The 12,952-nt window shown below is 37.7% G+C and overlaps 1 long non-coding RNA gene across 1 annotated transcript in view; it reads right to left on the minus strand.

Annotated features, from left to right (window-relative positions):
* The window catches only part of LOC138916568 (uncharacterized), a 298,642-nt gene that overhangs the window by 118,559 nt on the left and 167,131 nt on the right, over positions 1-12,952 (minus strand). The gene's annotated exons all lie outside the window — the stretch shown is intronic.

Here is a 12,952-nt window from a genome sequence, read left to right on the forward strand (position 1 = left end):
AATGTTTGGGCATAATTCACCTCCAACAACCCAGGCCACCCTTCAACCATTCCCTTACAATCAATCATAAGATGCTTTCCCATCACACAGACAAACAGCCAGAGTGATTTTACATCTTACCCACAGTGTTCTACTTCTCATGTTCAGTTGTATATCAACCTTTTGACTTTTACAAGAAGCTAATATGCGTTGAATGCTTACTAAATTCCAGGCACCACCAAGCACCTTGCATGCGTTATCATATTGATTCTTCACAAGAACATTATGAGGTAGCATATTTTTTACTCCTTTACAGAAGAGAAAATAGGGACCTAAGTCATACAGAAAGTTGCAGCCATTGCTCTGTCTGACTTCAAAGTGCATGCTCACCACCACTGTCCTGTGCTGCCCCCTAATATTTATCTGTGAAAAGGAAAGTGTTACATTGAGTTAGAGCAGCTGTCAGCAAATTTTTTCTGTAAAAGTCCAGAGAGTAAATATTTTAGACTTTTCCCACTACTAAGGTCTCTGTCCTGACTACTGAGCTCTGTTTTTATGGCATGAAAGCAGCCAGAGGCAATAGGAAAACAAGTAGGTGTGGTGGCTGTGTTCCCATAAAATTTTATTTACAGAAACAGGCAGTGGGATGGATTTAGCCTGCGGACCATTCTTGCAAACCCCTGAGTTAAGGGAATGTCAAGCCAAACAGATAAAGGCTGTCACACGAACTTGCCTCAGTTGTTTGGGGTTTCTAAGGACAAGCCCCAGAATGCACAGTTTCTACATCCTTTTTGCAGCCACTACCTCCCAACCCCAAGCTCCTGCTCTCCTGAGAAAGGCATGATTGAGAGCCCCCTAGTGAAGTTCCTGAAGGCCTTCTTCACTGAGAAAAGAGAATAGAGACTCATTGGTTTCTCTCACTGCCAGGTCCCTGCACCATAACACAGTGCCTCAAGCATGGCCATTCATCATCCTCCTTTTAGAATGTCCTCTGTGCCTTTCACCTCATGGCGGGAGTCAGGTTCCCCTTTGCCCTGTACATCTTTCCCTCATGAGGAAGAAGGTTAGTGACACTAAAAATACCAAACGAAATAGGAAGAACAACTGGAAAATTAAAACATGGTCTGCTGGTAAGAGTAATAACACTTAGTAGATGTGTGTATAGCCACCATTTACCATTTATGCATAATGCCCATGCAACACAATAACAATTATGAATATTGATTGGGAGATACGAACTTTGTTGTAAGTTGTATTTGATTACAACCATGAACTGTGCTCATACTCTCAGCTTTCACAGTTTGTTGCACATGAAGCATGAGTGTGTCCGCTCACAATTAAATAGCATGATGCAAAGCATCGGTCCCCATCCCTAGTTTCTCTCACATTTTTCAGATAATCCATATAATGTCCACACTAATAAAAGAGCAAATCCTCTTGCCATAAGGCAGCACATTGTAATGGGAATGGAACGCTGGATTTAGAATATTAATTGCAAGCCATTTATCAATGTGTCGGGCACAGGACTAAACAGATTGCATAAATTATCTCATATTAACCTCAGCAACTTCATGATGTAAGTACTATTATCACCTCTGTATTACTAATGAAGAAACTGAGGCTTGCCCTCAGAATAAGTATTTTTTCCATTGCCTCTATGACAGTGTAGGATTTTGCTGTTACCTCCTGGCAAGAAAAATCATTGTGCCTTCAGGAACTGATAAACAATTTTTAAAGTGTCCATGCTTCCTATCATGAGATCAGGGCCCCACATAAACGCAGAGGAGCTCCTCTGGGATTATCACAGCATGGCTTCACTCTGATGTCGAGCAAAGACGAACAGGGTGAACGACCTGAGTGGGTCAGAGTGCCAGACACTGATGGTCCCTTTCAAGGCCTTAGGAAGACAAAAGAGAGCAGTTAGAGGCAAAAGATTAGATGACTACATGGCAACATGAGCATATCTTAAAAGCACAATATTGATTGAAAAAGGAGTAAGAAGCTGAAATATTTGACACATGATATAATTTAAAAGTTCATTCACGTAAAATAGCAATGCACATTTTGGAAGAAATATGCACAGCAAAGAAGTAGGAATTAAACAATTAGAATGATTGCTATAGTGAAGAGAGGGAGATGGGAGTAGGTATAAAATAGAGATAAAAATGAAGAAAGAAAAAAATAAACAGCAACAGTCTTGCAAAGAGCAATAAGAATCATGTACCATGAACCGAGACATGTCATTATTCAATCCACTGAAACTGAGGTCTAAGAAAGAAAACAGAACAAATGTCTTCCATCCAAAGGATAACTAAACAATGAAAATTATCACGATAAAGACACCTGTGTAGGAAGATTAGGGGCTGATCTAGGCTGAATCAGCTGCATACCCAAAACAATACAATGTGGACTTCTAGAAAATAAAGAATGTCTGTAATATAGCCTTGACAAAACAAGGGCACAGCCGTCAGCAATGCAAAATTACTCTTATTGAGCCATGGTCCTGGCCCAGTAATAGTTTCTCAGGGATAAACTGACAGCTCAGTAATAGATTGAAGAGACATAGCCATTAATATATCCACTGTACTAATCCATTTCTTAAATTAACATTGTATAAAATTAAACGTCACGCAAACAAGATATACTTGTTCATTAAATGTAGTTGAAAAGAGGGAAAGGGTAGTGATCTCTGAGGCTAATGGATGTCCCTAATCAGGCCAGAATCTTTGTGGCATTGGCTAATGCAAATAGGGGGAAGATTGTGTCATGTCCCAGCCAGATACCAAAAAAGGTTAGATCATGGCATAAGAGAAGAATCTTTACTTCTTCTCAATTTTCCAAACATCACATGTTTTATATCTCCAGATGATTCACTAACTGTCTTAAGAGCCAAAGACCACTGAATAAAGTAAGAACAGAAAAAAAGGGTGGGGGGGAGATTGCTCACTCACACAGCTCAGCTGACGTTGGAGTTTTGGGGGAACTCATTTACTTTCAAATGTATGCCTGATAGCCTACTCTCAAAGTAAAGCACCCTACTTTTGCTGTCACCATCTACAAGCTTACAATCAGGAACATCAAATGACAATGATAGTTTCACAGGAATTGCTCACATTCACGAGTTATACCAACACCCGATGGACTACCTGAGTGAGAATTCTAAATGAGCGCTGGTGTTGACAATTACAAGAATAACATTGAATTTCAAGAGACTTAAAACCCAACAGCTATAAAGTCTACTAGTCCAGTAATTGGGGATAGACTCACTTCCTGGCCTTCATCATCTCATCCATACATGAGACCAAAGTAAAGAGTAATGTGTCCTTATGGCATAATACAGGGGTAAAGACATTAGTTCTAGAGGAAGACAATCCTGAGGCTGAATTCTACCTCTCCCACTTTACCAGCTGTATGATCTTGGGCAAATTACTTAACTTCTCTAAGCCTTAATTTCCTCACGTGTAAAATGGGAGAAACAGTAGTATGCCTCATCGGAATTAAATGAGATAATACATTTAAACATTTAGCACAGATTACTGAACACAGTTGAGTACTTAATAAACATTAGTTATTACTTAAATTAACCTGCCAGTACACTCTAAAGGATTGACTCAAGTAGCATCTTTTAATCGTTCAGAACAAACCACTCCTAGAGATTTATTTTTTAATATGTTTTATATTTGTGTCTACATGTCTACTCAATTAGAAAATAGAGTTATTTCATAATTCTAAGTCTCTGGTACCCTGTTAGAGATCAGTACTTAAAGAAAGAGAAGGGATTTATCTTTCTTGAAAAATAAAGCTATTTGTGTTAATTAAATCAGTCAAAAAATATTCCTTGAACACCTTTCATCATAGCCAGGATTTACAGCTGCTAGGATTTTAGCTGCTAGGATTACAGCAGTGAAAAATTATGATATATTCTGAAACTCCCCAGTTCTGTTAGCACTGAGAGAGGTTTCCTAGTCTTTGTTGCACTTACTTGGACATTCTCTATTATTTAGTAGTTCAGTAATGTCCAAAGCTTTGGGGGAAAATCCCACCAGTTTACCTGAGTTTGTTGAAGGTAGATTTATCCACAGCACTCTGTCAATTCATAGTAGCAGCAGCAATCTTAAATTACTAGCAAGGAAGAAAGAGAGAGAAAGGGAGAGAAGAAGGAAGGAAGGAAGAAAGGAATGTAGGAAGGGAGAATGGAAGGAAAGGAAGAAGGGATGAAGAAGGGAGAATTTGCTTACAAAACCAAAAGATCTGGGGATAAAACTTGTGGCTTCAGACACAGCAGGACCCATGGACTCAAGCATTGCCATCAGGGATCAATTCTGAGGCTCTAGTCATGTATATAAACATTATAATCACTGGCAGTGCAAGACTCACATTCTAGGTCTTAGCAATATGAGAGGAAAAGAGAACATCTTCTCCAATAGCACTGGTGGAAAAGCCCCAAGGAGGATTCTCATTGGTCTAAATTGGTCACATAATCCATACATGAACCAAGAACCATAGGACAGAAGAATTCTGTTAAGATAGTAAGAAAGGAAAAAGCAAAAACAACATATGCCCCCATGTTAGTAATTAAGCAAAAGCCATCAAAGCAACGTGGTGCTATCTTTCTGACTATCCTGATCTGGACCAGGAACTATTTGAGTTAAGTCAAAATACTCTCTGTGTTAAGTCAATAAGAAGGAAATAAGAGATATTCATTTGTTTTCCCAGGAAGTAATGCTTATGTTTGATTCCAACATAGTATCAAATTCTACATTTAATTTTCTACAATAGAATCTCTCAACAAGTACTCAGAAAAATGAATTCACGTTTTAGGATGTTTAAATCAATAGCAGAGTTTGGTGGGGGTGTTCAGTAGTCAATTAAGTTTGGGAAACTTTGGCTTATACAACGTTCAGTAGATTTCTTAACTGAAGAATTTCTCCAAGATTGTACTATGTTAACGTGTGTCATGAATCACCAAAAGTGGTGACTTAGTATGCTTTACTTCTCAAATTAACTTGACCATGGAATCCTTTAGTTACACAGAGAATCTTGTAGGTCTGGTGTTCAGTGGAAGACAAGCTAGAATCCTCCACTCCACAATGAGACGGAAACAACCAGCTTTCTCTGTGCACATGAAACCTGCTGCATAGTGTTATGAATACAGCACAGATCTTCACATCAGCACTGTGTTTGAATCTCAGTTTGTCACTTTTATCCAAGACCAAATTACTTAAACCTCTCTGAGGCCCAGTTTCATCATCTATACAAAATGAATGTTTTGATTTATAAGATAATTTGTTATAGAGTCTAGGGTAATACCCAGCTGAATGAACATGCTAGTTGGTGCTAGTTTCATTTCATTCTGAACTGACCTAGGCCTGGTATAAACTTCTACCTAAATTAGCAAACAACAATAATCCTGCAACAAGGGATATGTTCCTGTTTCCCAGTATTAATGCAAGTCCTACCCAGAAGAGTCCACTAGTACAGATTCAGATGAAGGTTAGAAGAGGAAAAGAAGCCAAATATCTTTGGTGAATTAAAATAGGCTAAACTATTAAGAAAGAGCATCTGAGCCCAGCATAGCATAGTAAGTCAAAGTCCAGGAGCTGGACTCAGGATTAGGTTTGGATTATCTGGACGACCTTGTGCATGTTACTAAAACCCTCTAAGCCCTAGTTTCCTGGTGTGTAAAATGGGGATAATTATATCACTTCAGATGATTGTTGTGAAGATAAGGCACATAAGTCATTTACTGACTGAACCTGGTATATAATAAAGACTCAATATCAATATCAATCAAGGCCAGTTATGTTCAGCTACCATAACAATCAACCTCCACCAGTACAGTGACTTATTTCTTTATCACACTACATGTCTGTGTAACACAGGCAAGGTAGTTTTCCTCACCATTGTCACTCAGGGCCTGAGACTAATAGAGCAATGCCAACTCAAATGTTGCCAGCCATCATGTCTAATGCTCACACCAGCAATTGAATACCTGGCCTGGAAGTGACACATGACTCTTCAGCTCACAACTCAATGACCAAGACTAATGACATGGCCTCACTCAACTATAAGAGGAGCTAGAAGATACTCCTTGAGCCCCAAAGGAGAAGAAATGAAAATGTTTGCTGAGCAGCGTTACTGCCCACCACAAACATGTTAGCTATTATGGTCCAGAGCTTGTGCATAGTAGGCACATCATGTGTATTTGATGATTTCTTTGAAATGGCCAGCAGAGCAGAAAGACCAAGATTTGCAGCCAGTCAGCAGATTCATTAGGATATTTACAAAGAGACTCACTATAAAGAGAAAACTATGATAGCAGCAGCAACAAAAACAATGAGCAGACAGGAGGGAAGGACTTACTCAGTCTGAAGCATGGAAATTAAAATGGGAATGACAAGTGATGTAAGCTTCATGGCAGAGTGAGCTCTTCCCTTAGACTCTCCCCCTGCTCCCCGACTAAGATAGAATGAAAAGAACCTTCTCATACCAACAGAGGATATTCACACAACACAAAAGATCTCTGAGAGACCCTTGCAGCCACAGGTCTGAAGATGGAGGTGCTGGAACTCACGGAGGAAAGGGGTTCTCCTCTCCCTCCCCCAGTGGCAGCAAAACAGAGTGTGGGGCTGTGCAAGACTCTGAGAGGAGGTGGGGAGGGGCAGCCCACTGCGGGAACACCTTCACTCTCCAAGTTCCCTCATAGCCCATGGGAAAGTCCCACACAGACGTGGCTAGGCTATAGTAGGGGTGTCTTCATCAAGCCAGCACATAGGGAGAACAGGGCAGAATGCCCCTGGGATCATGCAGGCAAAAGAAAGTGTCCCTTACGTTACGTGGTGCTCCAGCTCAGCTGGTTGGCCAGAGTGCCTGTGAAGATTATACAAAAGCAGCAGCTGGGAGCAAGAGAGCTGGGGTCACTGTAGGCTCAGAATACACAGCTCTTGAACCCCACCCAGTGGTGGCAGGTGGAAGTTGCAACCAGATGATATTACTATGTGGAGGCACAAATCCAAGCCATCAAGTAGGAAAAGAAATATATTAATACTCCAGACCTGATGCAAAATGACAAGCACCCAGAAATCCATCCTGAAGGCACAGAAATTTACAATCTAAAAGACAAAGAATTCAAAATAGCTACCAAAAAGAAACTCTCAACAAGTTACTAGAAAATACACATAGACAGTTCAATGAAATTGGGAACTTCTCCACAAAAGAGATTGAAACTATAAAGAAAAACCAATCAGAAATGTTGGAGATGAAAAACACAGTAGATGAGATAAAGAAAAATCCAGACTCCCTGAATACAAGAGCTGACATTATGGAGGAGAGAATCTGCAGCCCAGAGGACAGAAATATAGAAAGCCTTCAGATGTAGGAGGAGAGACAACTAAGACTATAAAGAAATGAAGAAATTCTCCAAGAAGAATCTGACTTAATTATGAAGTGCAACATAAGGATTATAGGTATTCCAGAAAGAGAAGAAGAGAATGGAGCAGAAAGCTTGTTCAAAGAAAGAACAGCTGAGGACTTCCCAAATCTGGGGAAGGAGCTGGAAATACGAGTGAAAGAAGCTAATAGATCTCCAAATAATATCAATGTAAAAAGACCTTCTCCAATGCATAAGTAGTAAAGCTGGCAAAAGTCAATGATGAAGAAAAATTATTAAGGACAGCCAGGCAGAAGAAAATAACTTTCAAAGAACCCCTATTAGGCTTTCAGCAGATTTCTCAGCAGAAATTGTACAGGCTAGGAGAGAGTGGAATGATATATTCAAAATTCTGAAAAACAAAAACTTTCAGGCAAGAATATTCCATGCAACAAAAATATCCTTCAGATATGATGGAGAAATAAAAACTTTCCCAGATAAACAAAAGCTAAGGGAGTTCATCACCAGAAGATGCCACTATACAATAAATGATCAAGAAGCTCTCATACCTGAAAAAAAGGTTTATGAAGCCTTGAGCAAGGAGATAAATAGGTAGACAAAATCAGAACATTTCAGCTCTCTATCAGAACAGGTTAGCAAACAATTATAAAATTAAAGAAAAAGGGAAGGAAATCATCGAAAATAAATATTATCTTGTCATTTTAACCACAAACTCATATACAAGATGGAATAAGTTGTGACAATAATAACTTAGGAGGGGAAGAGGATAAATATGGAATTAGCTTAGTCTAAGGAAATAAGAGACTATCAGAAAATTTTATAGAAACCTCATGATAACCACTAAACAAATAATCGGAACAGAGACACAAATGATAAAAAAGAGAACACTAAGAAAATCATCATAGAGTACTACCAAACTGGACTGGTAGTCCAAAATATATGGGACGAGAAATAAGGGAAATGCAGAAGAACGAGAAAACAAGCTATAAAATGGAAACATTAAGCCTTCATATATCAATAATCACTCTAAATCTAAATGGATTGAATCCTCTAATCAAAAGACACAGAGTGTCAGGATGGATTTAAAAACAAGACCCAACAATATGCTGCCTCCAAGAAACACATCTCAGCTCTAAAAACAAATACAGACTCAGAGTGAAGGGTTGGAAGACGATATTCCAAGCTAATGACAAACAAAAGAAAGCAGGTGTTGCCATACTTATGCCATACAAAGTAGACTTTAAGACAAAGCAGATAATGAGGGACAAAGAAGGGATATGATAAAATGATAAAAGGGACACTCCACCAAGAAGACATGACACTTATAAATACATATGAACCTAACTCAGAAGCACCAAAATACTTAAAGCAACCATTTACGGACCTAAAAAGAGATATTAACAGCAATACAATAACAGCAAGGGACCTTAACACCCCACTTACATCAATGGATAGGTCACCAAGACAGAAAGTCAACAAGGAAATAGTGGATTTAAGTGAAAAATTAGATGAGATGGACTTAATAGATAGATAATAACACTCCATCCAAAAACAACAGAATATATATTCTTCTCAAGTGCACATGGGGAACATTCTCAAGACCATATGTTGGGAAACAAGGCAAGCCTCAATAAATTTAAGAAGATTGAAATCATATCAAGTACCTTTTCCAACCATAATGCTATGAAACTAGAAATAAACTACAAGAAAAAAGCTGGGAAATTGACAAACGTGGAGACTAAACAACATGCTACTGAACAACCATGGATCATTGAAGAACTTAAAGGAGGAATAAAAAAATATCCAGAGGCAAATGAGAATGAAAATATACCATACCAACTCATATGGGATGCAACAAAAGTGGTCCTAAGAGGGAAATTCATAGGAATACAGGCCCACCTTAACAAACAAGAAAAATCTCAAATAAGCAATCTTAAACTACAACTAACAGAATTATAAAAAAGAACAAAGGCCAAAGTCAGCATAAGGAGGGAAATAATAAAAATTAGAGAAGAAATAAATGAAACTGAAGCAAAAAAAGAAACAGGGGAAAGGATCAATGAAACAAACATCTAGTTTTTTGAGAAGATAAACAAAATTGACAAACCCTTAACCAGGTTCACTAAGAAAAAAAGAGAGTAGTTTCTAATAAATAGAAATGAAAGACAATAAATCAAAACAGATAACTCAGAAATACAAAGGATTATAAGAGAATACTATGAAAAACTATATGCCAACAAATGGGACAATCTAGAAGAAATGGATAAATTCCTAGACTGATGCAACATCCCAAAACTGAACTAACAAGAAACAGAGAATCTGAATACACCATCACAAATAAAGAGATTGAAACAGTGATCAAAAACCTCTCAAAAAATAAAAGTCCAGGACCAGATGGCTTCTCTGGAGAATTCTACCAAACATTCAAAGATTTAATACCTATCTTTCTCAAACTATCCTGAAAAACTAAGGAAGAGGGAACCCTTCCTAACACATTCTACAAGGCCAACATTACTCAGATCCCAAAGCAAGACAAGGACAACACAAAGAAGGAAAATTACAGGCCAATATCACTGATGAACATAGATGCAAAAATCCTCAAAAAAAATATTGGCAAACTGAATGCAGCAACACATTAAAAAGATCATACACTATGATCAAGTGATATTTATACTGGGATGTAGGGATGGTTCAACATCCCCAAATCAATCAACATTGTACATCACATTAATGAAATGAGGAAGAAAAATCACATGATCATCTCAATAGGTGCAGAGAAAGCATTTGACAGGATCCAACATCCATTTATAATAAAAACTCTGAATAAAATGGGTACAGAAGGAAAGTACCTCAACATAATAAAGGCCATATATGACAAATGCACAGCCAAAAGAATACTCAATGGGGAAAAACTGAAAGCCGTCTCTCTGATAACAGGAACAAGACAAGGGCACCCACTCTCCCCATGCTTATTCAATGTAGTACTGGAGATTTTGGCCAGAGCAATTAGGCAAGAAAAAGAAATAAAAGAAGTCCAAATAGGTAATGAAGAAGTGAAACTCTCACTGTTTGCAGATGACATGATTTTACATATATAGATAGAAAACCCTAAAGAATCCATTGGAAAACTATTAAAAATAATAAAAACTACAGCAAAGTTGCAGGGTACAAAGTCAACTTACAAAACTCAGTTGCATTTCTATACTCTAATAATGAACTAAGAAAGAGAACTTGAGAATACAATACCATTTACAATGGCAACAAAAGAATAAAATATGTAGGAATAAATTTAACCAAGGGGGTGAAAGCCCTATACAATGAAAACTATAAGACATGAATGAAAGAAATCAATGATGACATAACAAAATAGAAAGATATTTCATGTACATTGATTGGAAGAATCAATATTGTTAAAATGTCCATACTACCTAAAGCAATCTACAGATTCAATGCAATCCAAAACAGAATCCCAATGACATTCTTCACAGAAATAGAACAAAGGATCCCAAAATTCATATGGAATAACAAAAGACCCCAAATAGCTAAAGCAACCCTGAGAAAAAAGAACAAAGCTGGAGGAATCATAATCACTGACTTCAAATTATACTACAAAGCTATAGTAATCAAAACAGCATGGTACTGGTACAAAAACAGACACACAGATCAATGGAACAGAACTGAAAGCCCAGAAATACAACCACACAACTATGGACAGTTAATCTTAACAAAGGAGCTAAGAACATACAATGGAGAAAGGAAAGTCGATTCAATAAATGGTGTTGGGAAAACTGGACAGTCACATGCAAAAGAATAAAAGTAGACCATTATCTTTTGCCATACACAAAAATTAATTCAAAAGGGATCAAAGACTTAAAGCTAAGACCTGAAATCATAAAACTCCTAGAAGAAAATATAGGCAATACACTCTTTGACATCAATCTTCGAAGGATATTTTCGAATACCATGTCTACTCAAGCAAGGAAAACAAAAGAAAAAATAAACAATTGGGGCTTCATCAGACTGAAGAGCTTCTGCAAGGCAAAAGAAACCAGGAAAAAAATGAAAAGACAACCCACCAACTGGGAGCAAATATTTGCAAGTCATATATCCAACAAGGGGTTAAACTCCAAAATACATAAAGAAATCACACAACTGAACAACAAAAAATCAAACAACCTGATTAAAACATGAGCTGAGGATGTGAACAGACATTTTTCTAAAGAAGATATACAGATTGCCAATAGGCACATGAAAAGATGTTCAACATCACTAATCATCAAGGAAACACAACTCAAATCTACACTAAGATATCACCTTACACCCATTAGAATGGCTATAATCACAAAGACAAAACATAGCAAAAGGTTGGAGAGGATGTGGAGAAGAGGAAACCCCCATACACTGCTGGTAGGAAAGCAAATTGGTGCAGCCTGCAGCCACTATGCAAAACAATATGGAGATTTCTCCAAACATTAAAAATAGAACTACCGTATGATCCAGCTATCCCACTACTACTTATGTATCCAAACAACTTGAAATCAGCAATTCAAAGAGACAACAATTCAAAGAGACCTGTGAACCCCTATGTTCACTGCAGCATAATTCCCAATAGCCAAGATGTGGAAGCAACCCAAGTGCCAATCGACTGATGATTGGATGACGAGAATGTGGTATGTATATATACATACATACATATACACAAACAAACACACACACACACACACACACACACACACACACAATGGAATACTACTCAGCCATAAAAAGGGTAAAGTTGTCCCATTCAAAACAACATGGATGGACCTTGAGGGTGTTATGTTAAGTAAAACAAGCCAGAGAAAGACAAACACTGTATGATTTCATTCATATGTGGAAGATAAACTAACACACAGACAAAGAGAACAGTTTTGTGGTTACTGGAGGGGAAGGGGGTTGGGAGGTGGGCACAAAGGGTGAAGGAGCACATGTATATGGTGACTGACAAATATTAATGTATAACCTAAATTTCACAATGCTAAAACTATTATGACCTCAATTTAAAAAAAAAATACTCTGTCGGAAATATTACCAGTAAACCAAAGTCTTTCCATTTACAAAATCTAAAATCTTACTTAGTTGCTCACTAATTTGACTACCACTCCTTTTAAAGCAAAGAAATCCTATCTTTACTCACCAATGGCACTCACTGAAGTAAAATAAACCTTGTTAACCCAAGGGGGGAATAAATGGGAATGCTAAGGGCTATTGAATCTGTTTTGTCTCCTCTAGTCTAGGCCAAATTATTTAAAATTCTCTGAACCTCAGTTTCTTCATCTATATAAAATGAGGTTATATGCCTTATAGATAATGTATGCCAAAAACTCTAGGATACTACCCTGCTCATAGAATGCACTTGTTAATGCTAGTGTCATTTCATTTTAAATTGACCTAGACCTGATATAAACTTCTACCAAATGTAGCAAACTCCTGCACGAAATCTGAACAGGACCCCAAGAGTGCCTCTGTGATTTTGAAGATCCTGTTTCCTTGATAACAGCATATTTACGTGACTTTAAAAAAACAAAAAAGAATGATATCTGTGAC

The sequence above is a fragment of the Equus caballus genome, chromosome 12, assembly GCF_041296265.1.
Source record: "Equus caballus isolate H_3958 breed thoroughbred chromosome 12, TB-T2T, whole genome shotgun sequence".
NCBI classification, from domain to species: domain Eukaryota; kingdom Metazoa; phylum Chordata; class Mammalia; order Perissodactyla; family Equidae; genus Equus; species Equus caballus.